Source organism: Limulus polyphemus, unplaced genomic scaffold (genome assembly GCF_000517525.1).
Source record: "Limulus polyphemus unplaced genomic scaffold, Limulus_polyphemus-2.1.2 Scaffold471, whole genome shotgun sequence".
NCBI lineage: Eukaryota > Metazoa > Arthropoda > Merostomata > Xiphosura > Limulidae > Limulus > Limulus polyphemus.
The window spans coordinates 480,823-489,521 of NW_013666081.1; the positions used below are offsets into that span (position 1 = coordinate 480,823).

An 8,699-nucleotide genomic window follows, 5' to 3' on the forward strand; every position below is an offset into this window, starting at 1 on the left:
AGGCCTGCGATGGTTTTATTGTCTTGAAATTTTTAAATGTTAGGTATATAACACAGGCCTGCGATGGTTTTATTGTCTTGAAATTTTTAAATGTTAGGTATATAACACAGGCCTGCGATGGTTTTATTGTCTTGAAATTTTTAAATGTTAGGTATATAACACAGGCCTGCGATGGTTTTATTGTCTTGAAATTTTTAAATGTTCGGTATATAACACAGGCCTGCGATGGTTTTATTGTCTTGAAATTTTTAAATGTTCGGTATATAACACAGGCCTGCGATGGTTTTATTGTCTTGAAATTTTTAAATGTTCGAAAGTAATTCCTGTGCGCTAAATCTGAAAATGACATCCATTTTTTTTCCCGTCGCGTACAGATTTTTCACGAAACGTCAAAACGCAATACATACAAGATAGACCACAACACGTAGTTTTGAGATTAAAAGACGTATATTTCACACACAAAAAATCAAGATGAATGAGGATGCATATTCGTTTGACATCGATGTTCTTCCATTTTCTTCGATTTGTTTGTCTTTTTGTTAACAAACATAATAATGAAAATAATGTTCATTGTGGTGAACAAAATAATAATTAATAAATAATAATAAGTAAGAGTTTTTTTTTCTTCACGATTTGTAAAAAATCCTTATGTGATAGAAAAAAAATGAATATTATTTTCGAAATCTGCGTAGCTGAATTATGGAAAATCTGTTATTAAATCAAAACAACTTTTATGAAGTTTAAATTCGCAGGCCTGTGTAATCTTTCAAGGAATGCCATACGAACAATACAAAATGTTTGAAGGGATTGTATATGATAATGCCATTTCTGAAGTCACTTTCAAACACACAAGATCTAACAGATGTTTTAAGTAACTATGGAGAAATCGAATTATCTTATACATATGTCAAAAAAGAAAACCGTGAAGCTTCAATTATTTATTATGTGTTAAACTTCACATTCACTGTATTTCCTAATTCTTTCAGGATCTCACAATTACACATTTTTTGACAATAAATCCCAGAAAAAATTGATGAAGGCCAAACATGTGAAACTCATTATTGCTAAACAATAATACCAGAGTTTACTAGAAATATTTTACGTATGTGACTACATATTAAATACCCTTATTTCCGTCTAAAGCCTTCGAAGCGTACTTCTGAATCAACTGTCCATTTTGAAAAATATCTTCCAAGAATTATAAATATGAATTATGTAATTTTCACTATTATCCAGAGCGCTACATACTTAATTAAACAGAAAACTAAGTATTAGACCCATTGTATAGAGATTATGTTGAATACGAGACGAAGACGTTAAAATGAACTCGATAACTCTGTACCGGTAGTATGTATACAAAGCATGGAATATGATGTACATAACACTTCAATTAAGGAATACTGCCATGGTTAAGTCTGAGATTCCAAGATAATGGTGGTAATTTAGGAAATTGATCTATTCATTATCATTCAATTCATGTGTTGAAAATAATTATGTTTTTTTCATGTAGAATAGTTAACTTAATTAGCGATGAATATAAATATACTGTAGTTGAAATTTTTTATTCTATATGGTGGAAATTTCATGAGTTGAAAGGAAAAAAAGAAACCTGGATTGAGCTGCATGCTGACTCATTTGCTGATGGACGAGGGGTATCATTATTATACGTGGGAGTCCAAGATCCATTACGCGCGTTGTCAAAGACACCTAGTTATAGATAGATTAGCAATCTGACGCAACGTAGTGTTCTTTATTTATCCGTCTGGATATCATCTGGGAAACATCCATCAACGAGTATTTTATATCCAACCAAAGGTATAAATAGTTTTCATCTGAAGGTAGGCTTAGTGCACGAATTAAAATGAAAACGCAATAAGTTAGGAGCGCATTATGTCAAGACTGTATTTGTAGTTAGATCAGAAATATCCAACGATGCCTGTTATTTTTACAGTAAGTCGCTGTACATTAACTTCCAACCTTCTAGTTGGCAAAAAAAAAATCAGAAGACCTGCTAGACTGCAGCGTACCAATTACGGCCGATGCAAGCACGCCTTATAACCCACATCAACGGGTATTAGTATGGAAAGCACGAGACATACGCACGTGAATGATCACGACTGGCGGCACAGTGCCCTAGTCTAGAGCACGTGGTCCTCAAGTGAAACAGACTAAAGAACAAAAATGATAGTAGTGGGCACAAAATGATTTAAAATAATGCTTAGTAGTAGGCACAAAATGATTTAAAATAAGATAATTTTACTTCATTTGAAATTATAACAACTATTTAACTTTCATACAGAAGCGAAGAACAAACCGCAGAGATTATGTTAACCAATAATGAAGATGCTGTCGAATATGAAAAATAATTTAGAATATACTTTGAATAATTATTCGCCCTCCAGTGGCACAGCGGTATGTTTGCGGACTTACAACGCTAAAAACCGGGTTTCGATACGCGTGGTGGGCAGAGTACAGATAGCCCATTGTGCTTAATTTCAAACAAACAATAATTATTCACGATATAATCTCAAACAGCTAAACCGTTACTTACCTGAACAGTACTGCATATACACCGACTTATGTATGGTAACTGAGGCTAGCTCATTATTTTCTTAAACAATAGTTTATTACTTTAAAAGGGCGAGTTTGTGATGTTGTTTTTATATAAGTTTTGATTTTTTTTTACTTTTGTTTCTAAGGAATTCTTCCTAGTTGATATTTTCAAGTTACACGTCATATTATAAGAAAGAATCAATCAAGTTACACGTCATATTATCAGAATAAATCAATCAAGTTACACGTCATATTATCAGAAAGAATCAACCAAGTTACACGTCATATTATCAGAAACAATCAACCAAGTTACACGTCATATTATCAGAAAGAATCAACCAAGTTACACGTCATATTATCAGAAACAATCAACCAAGTTACACGTCATATTATCAGAAAGAATCAACCAAGTTACTCGTCATACTATCAGAAAGAATCAACCAAGTTACTCGTCATACTATCAGAAAGAACCAACCACGTCACTAACTTCTCAGTACCATCAAACGCCGAGATGCTACCATATGCACATGATAAATATTTAGTGTTAACACACTAAATAAGTAAGGCTTCAAACTAAGAATAAAAACACTATGCGTGGATTTATGCTTATTCACACAAAGGTATATATATATATATGCCTACAGTTTCCGCTTGAGAATAACTTTTTCACTAACTACGGTTTATTGACAGAGGTCATGTTTGAATCAAGCGACATAAAGCTCCAGGCTATATCAGTATAAAGATATCTCAATAGACACAAGGGGGTTATCCGTGACACCCGGATGTTAGTGGACATGAAAAGGTTTTTCAGCTCACCCAGGAGAGCCATTCAGAGTAAACCACTCTCGTGAAAGTGATATACAAAGTAAACGACACGGAGAGTAATTTCGTGAAAAATACTATTACAGGGCGCCTTCTTGGTTCGCGGGCAAACTTGGTCGTATCTGTCTGTACATCTGTTACGATGCCGGAGTGTATGCATCCGACAGAAAGCGAGTCCCTCTAATGACGTTCATTAAAGCATGCCGGGAAACCTAAGGTCAAACTATACAGTGTGTTCACAAGCTTCACACATAAAATTAATGATTGAAATTCAAGACTAATACCGCTACTTCACGTCACTAACAAATACATGAGCGTAAGTAATACATAAACAAAAATACGACCCTTTCCATTGTTTACTAGCAAACATATCTCTCTATTTAACTAAGGAAATAGTCTAATCACTTCAGTGCATATTCTTATCACAGACGTACAAGGTGTGCATTTTTTTTGTTGTTAAGCGTAAAGCTACACAATGCGGTGTCTGTTATATGCCTACCACGGGTATCGAAACTCTGATTTTTAGCGTTATTAGCTTGCGGACTTGCTGCTGAGCTACGGGAGGGGGCACGTTTTTTTTTAACATAGTCACGGTTCAAAACTTGTTTCACTAGATTCTTCTGAATTGTATTTTATTAGGCACATTTATAAAGAAAACGATCATTGTTGTTATGTATAAACAAAACGACTAATGTTGTTCTTTTTTACACCAATATTTCAATGAAAGGTGAACGTTCTTCATATTCCATATCCGAATGAGTAAGGTAGAGAAGAATCTCACTGTGTCTTCCTTAAAATTCTAAATATGGACATTTTCAGAGACACTGACCTACCACAAAAAGGGTAAAGAAAACCTACAGTAGTTACATTGAAGAGCTTGTACGAGCTGATCCCCCCTCTTGGGGACATCGCCGTTCTATTTACTTAGACAGTGAAATATTCACTGCTGCAAATACAAACGAAGCAAAGTGTTGGTTGAGTTTATAGTGCAAGTAAACATACAAACACACCCACACTCGAAATCTACGAACTATGCGTTTGTACGATGTAGTCACTTCTATTAACAAGTGTCCAGTTCACGAAAAAATAAATTTAAAAAAATCAAAGTAAGCACATGTGTATAAGAAACGAAGAGGGTGAATACGTTAGTTGCGTTATGTATACGCAAAGCTTAACTTATCACAATATACAGTTGAAATTCAGTACACTTTCAATTACGCTTAAAAGGTTCGAAAGTTAAAACGTAAGTTTCATCATTTCACTTCGGTTTTCCAATTATTTTAGCTCACATACCTCATCGCTATCGATATTTTGTACTTAAAAGTAAACACTGAAAATGTTTACAAAACTACACAATTCTTTCACGTGGGTGTGTCGTTCCCCTAATACTGCTAACCACTTGTGTAATTACACTTCCAGAATTTAACTAAGTTAAAACTGCAAGATACGCCACATCCAATAGAAACTTATTTTTCGTGGCACGTTATACCACATTTATAAAAGTGTCAATCACAAACTAATGTTTACATTTAACTCAACGTACTAAAAGTTCTCTTAATATATATATATATATATATGTATTTTTGTACTTAATATCTTCATTTATACCCGTAGTTCTCGATTTTTCTTGCCATTACCTAATCACTGTTCCTAATGTGTCATACACACGGCCGGATTAAACAAAAGTCAGAATAGTCAGTTGCCCATGCGCCCACGGTGTCAAAGAAGACCACAGTGCTTATGTTCCGTTTAACAGTCTTTTCAGCTAATTGTTTAAGTTGGAAACTAGAAGTTTAAAATCATTGCATTTATTTCATAGGTACAATTTCAGTTTAAAAAAAAAAACTAGGGCTTGTAGAGAAAGGTGGGCCCCACAGAATTGAAGTTGTCCATCATGGTCTTAATCCGGCCCTGAACACGCAGATATTTCAACAAAATAACTGTTCCCAATGCGGTACGCAACCTTTTTTTTTTATATAGAAATCGAGGGTGGTTGATGATATTAGATTTATATTTCTATGCCTTTAAAGGTAACTATCATGCCCATAACTGGCTAGCAGACGGTTGATAATATTAGATTCATATTTCTATGTCTTTACGGGTAACTACTATGCACACAACTGGTTACCAGACGGTTTATGATATTAGATTTATATTTCTATGTCTTTAGGGGTAACTACCATCCATACAACTGACTACCAGACGGTTGATGATACACACACACACACACACACACATATATATATATATATACACACACACATACGTACGTACGTACATATATAGTCGCCCCCTCTACTTATCTGTACAAATAAGACAGATTATAAGTAAAGAAGACTGAACATGTTAAACACTTGTCGTCCACATCTACTGACATCATAGCCCCTTACGGAAGATGGTCTGTTATTGATGGTTGACTGACTTAATCTAAGCTGCATAAGCCACAAAACGTCATTAAAGTCGCTGTGTTGTGCGTTGCAGTCGTCACAGCTGTACCTTTAAATCTGTACTACATAACCGGAGACTTAGCTTCCTTCCTGAAAAAATTATAATATCAGATGATAGGATATAACATATTAAGTTCTGAAGTTACGAAATACTTTGTAAAATGACGTCAAGTTATAACTATACTCACAATAAGTCAACTTTAAATCACGGGTATGTATATCCGTTGACTTATTTTTATGTGCACCATCAAATATCATATCAAATGCTATTTTGGTAGCTGTAGATGTGATAAAACAGGAATAAATAGGGTATTGTACGTGTTAAGGATAATATTCAATAAATAGTAAATAAATGCTCTATATTAGGCTTGTGAGCATGTGTGACTTTAAAAAATACACCAATTACTACAGTTTTGATCCAATTTCTAAAAATGTTAAACATAAATAGTGTTATGGTTTTGATAAAAAAAATACAAAAGAAAAATTTATATTTCTGAAAATATTTTGTTATATAATTAGCGGACATTACTTGATTATACAATTGGTTGTGGTCATATGACACACGTCACGTGTCAGTTATATATTTTTATGATAGCCTATGTATTATCTTACCTGTCATATAGAATCATCACGCTAACAGGGTGTGACGGGGTGGGGCATACATAGACGAAACGTGGTAAGCAAATCGAATTAACGACTATATTCGATAGAGACGACAATATTGATAATCTCACGCGGGTTCGAACAAGCACGAGCACCGGTATGGTGACCTAGGCAACAAGGCTGACAGGGTGCAACCCTTATCAGACGGAAGGAAGCTCAGAGAACGATGTTCACATATCGACTCGTCAGCTGTTGTGGCTCTCAAAGAACGCTCTACGACTACAAGCTGTAAGGCATTATACAAATGGTGTTGTGTAACATTCTGAAAGGAACTAACTACCTGTGGTGAACAAAAAGGCTTAACAGTGCTATTTTTCAGTTTCCGATAAGTTAAATGCCTATAAGCACAAGACACACGATCTACTTTTTTTAACATAATAATCACGGTATACCTCTAAATGATTATACACGTTTTGCGTTTCCGACATGGTGTAACTCAACACAAAATTAATTTAGCTAACTATACGAGTAACATGAATTACATAAACATATAACTTGTATATTAAATCCGGGAACATCATTTCATTTTGGTCTTAATATGCACATCTAACTTACTAGAAACAATAAATGTTCAACTATTTATTATGGCTTTAACAGGTTTGAGGTCTGGAACAATTACATCAAAGTCTGTCAAGTTATCTCAGCATTGAAATACGTAGCAGTGACGATTTAATCACTCGAAAGATAAATTGCATTTGTGTATATTTTCCTATATCTTATTCAACTCTTTCTTTGCTTTCATGCAGTGGTCACGACATCATTTAGTTGTTGTTTTTTACTCACGTGACAACTAAGAACTGTCACGTGTTTTTTTAAGGACAAATACGTAGCATATGATACAGCTGTAGACTACAAGCTTTGCGCTTAGGTTTAAAATAAATGCGGTGATTTTTGTCCGCCAGACTTTTGTAAAGAAACAACTGTTATTGTAACTTTTTAGATGGTACACACGAATACACTTATTTTTCCTTTAGCTTAATGCTCTGCGTTCGTAAGATAAATCTCTACGTTTTGTCACAGCTACTTTCAGAACAGCTTTGGTAAACACTTACTTAATACTATATCACTCTTCACCAAAAACGTGCAAATAGTTAGGTAACTATAAATAAAAATGCGCGTGCTCTTCTTCTTGTGAAATTGCCATTTTCCTAAGTCCCCACCGCGACAAGTTCCAAGCACAAGACACGTGGGAGAATTCTTTGGACTTAATGATAACCAGCAACGTGTCTCTTCGCGAGCTGCGGTTCATGTGAACGCAATGGAAGAACGCCGCTGTGAAACACGCGTGCACGTACTTACACGTGTATAAATCTCAATGTCAAATGTACGTATACACTCCTGTAGAAGTCACACAGTCTGAGTGCTGTCCAACTAAGTTATTGGATAGTTTAAAAGAGCGATTTTGATAACTGATCAACTTGTAGACGCTTTTGTTTCTATGTTTAAGAGCGTGACACACATGCTTCTAGGATACAGATTCGAGAGAACAATAACACCGTCGAAATGGTGCTTAATTTGGGGTTTAAAGTACGTATTGCTATTCTAAACTCGCTCCTTTTTTTAGGACATGAACAAGACCTTTGACGAGACGTTATTCAGTTTGTTAAGACACGAGGCACTACCCTATTAAAGGCGTTTTCAGCTGTAAACATAATCCACACACACACAAAGTATATATATGTATATATACATAATACGTTTATTTATAGAAAATAATACATTACACTAACCACTGACCGTTTCACATAAAATAACAACGGAGAAACTGCTGTACCAAACTATGCGTTATATCAATGCAACGAAATCCAGATGGTATGTTGATAACCCAATATAACATATTTCCATCACTGGCAAACGTGATTTACACACTGATGCTTTCCTTTTCCTCTGCACATGCTTTACTTCCATTTCGTTCAATATTTCCACGTTTCAAGCAACATGGGTAGTAACTTACCCTCTGATAAAACGCTAAAATTAGTTTGTTATTCTGCTGGCTAACCACACAACATATTTCTATTGGTTTGGTATTATGATCTTTAAAAACACACCAGAATTAGAAGAGAGTAACATTCTGATTTGCTGAAGTCCAAATGTCTATTGGTTTGTGTGGTTAGCCAGCAGAATAACAAACTAATTTTAGCGTTTTATCAGAGGGTAAGTTACTACCCATGTTGCTTGAAACGTGGAAATATTGAACGAAATGGAAGTAAAGCA

The 8,699-nt window shown here is 34.8% G+C and overlaps 1 protein-coding gene across 2 annotated transcripts in view; it reads right to left on the reverse strand.

Annotated features, from left to right (window-relative positions):
* The window catches only part of LOC106458485 (uncharacterized protein DDB_G0284459-like), a 78,303-nt gene that overhangs the window by 63,157 nt on the left and 6,447 nt on the right, over positions 1 to 8,699 (reverse strand). Inside the window, exon 1 of one of the 2 annotated variants that reach the window (XM_022384707.1) lies at positions 7,538 to 7,607. The exons of the other annotated variant lie outside the window; for it this stretch is intronic. The gene's annotated coding sequence lies outside the window, so the exon portion shown is untranslated. Of the gene's footprint in view, positions 1 to 7,537; positions 7,608 to 8,699 lie in introns of those variants that run through there. 2 annotated transcript variants of the gene reach the window in all.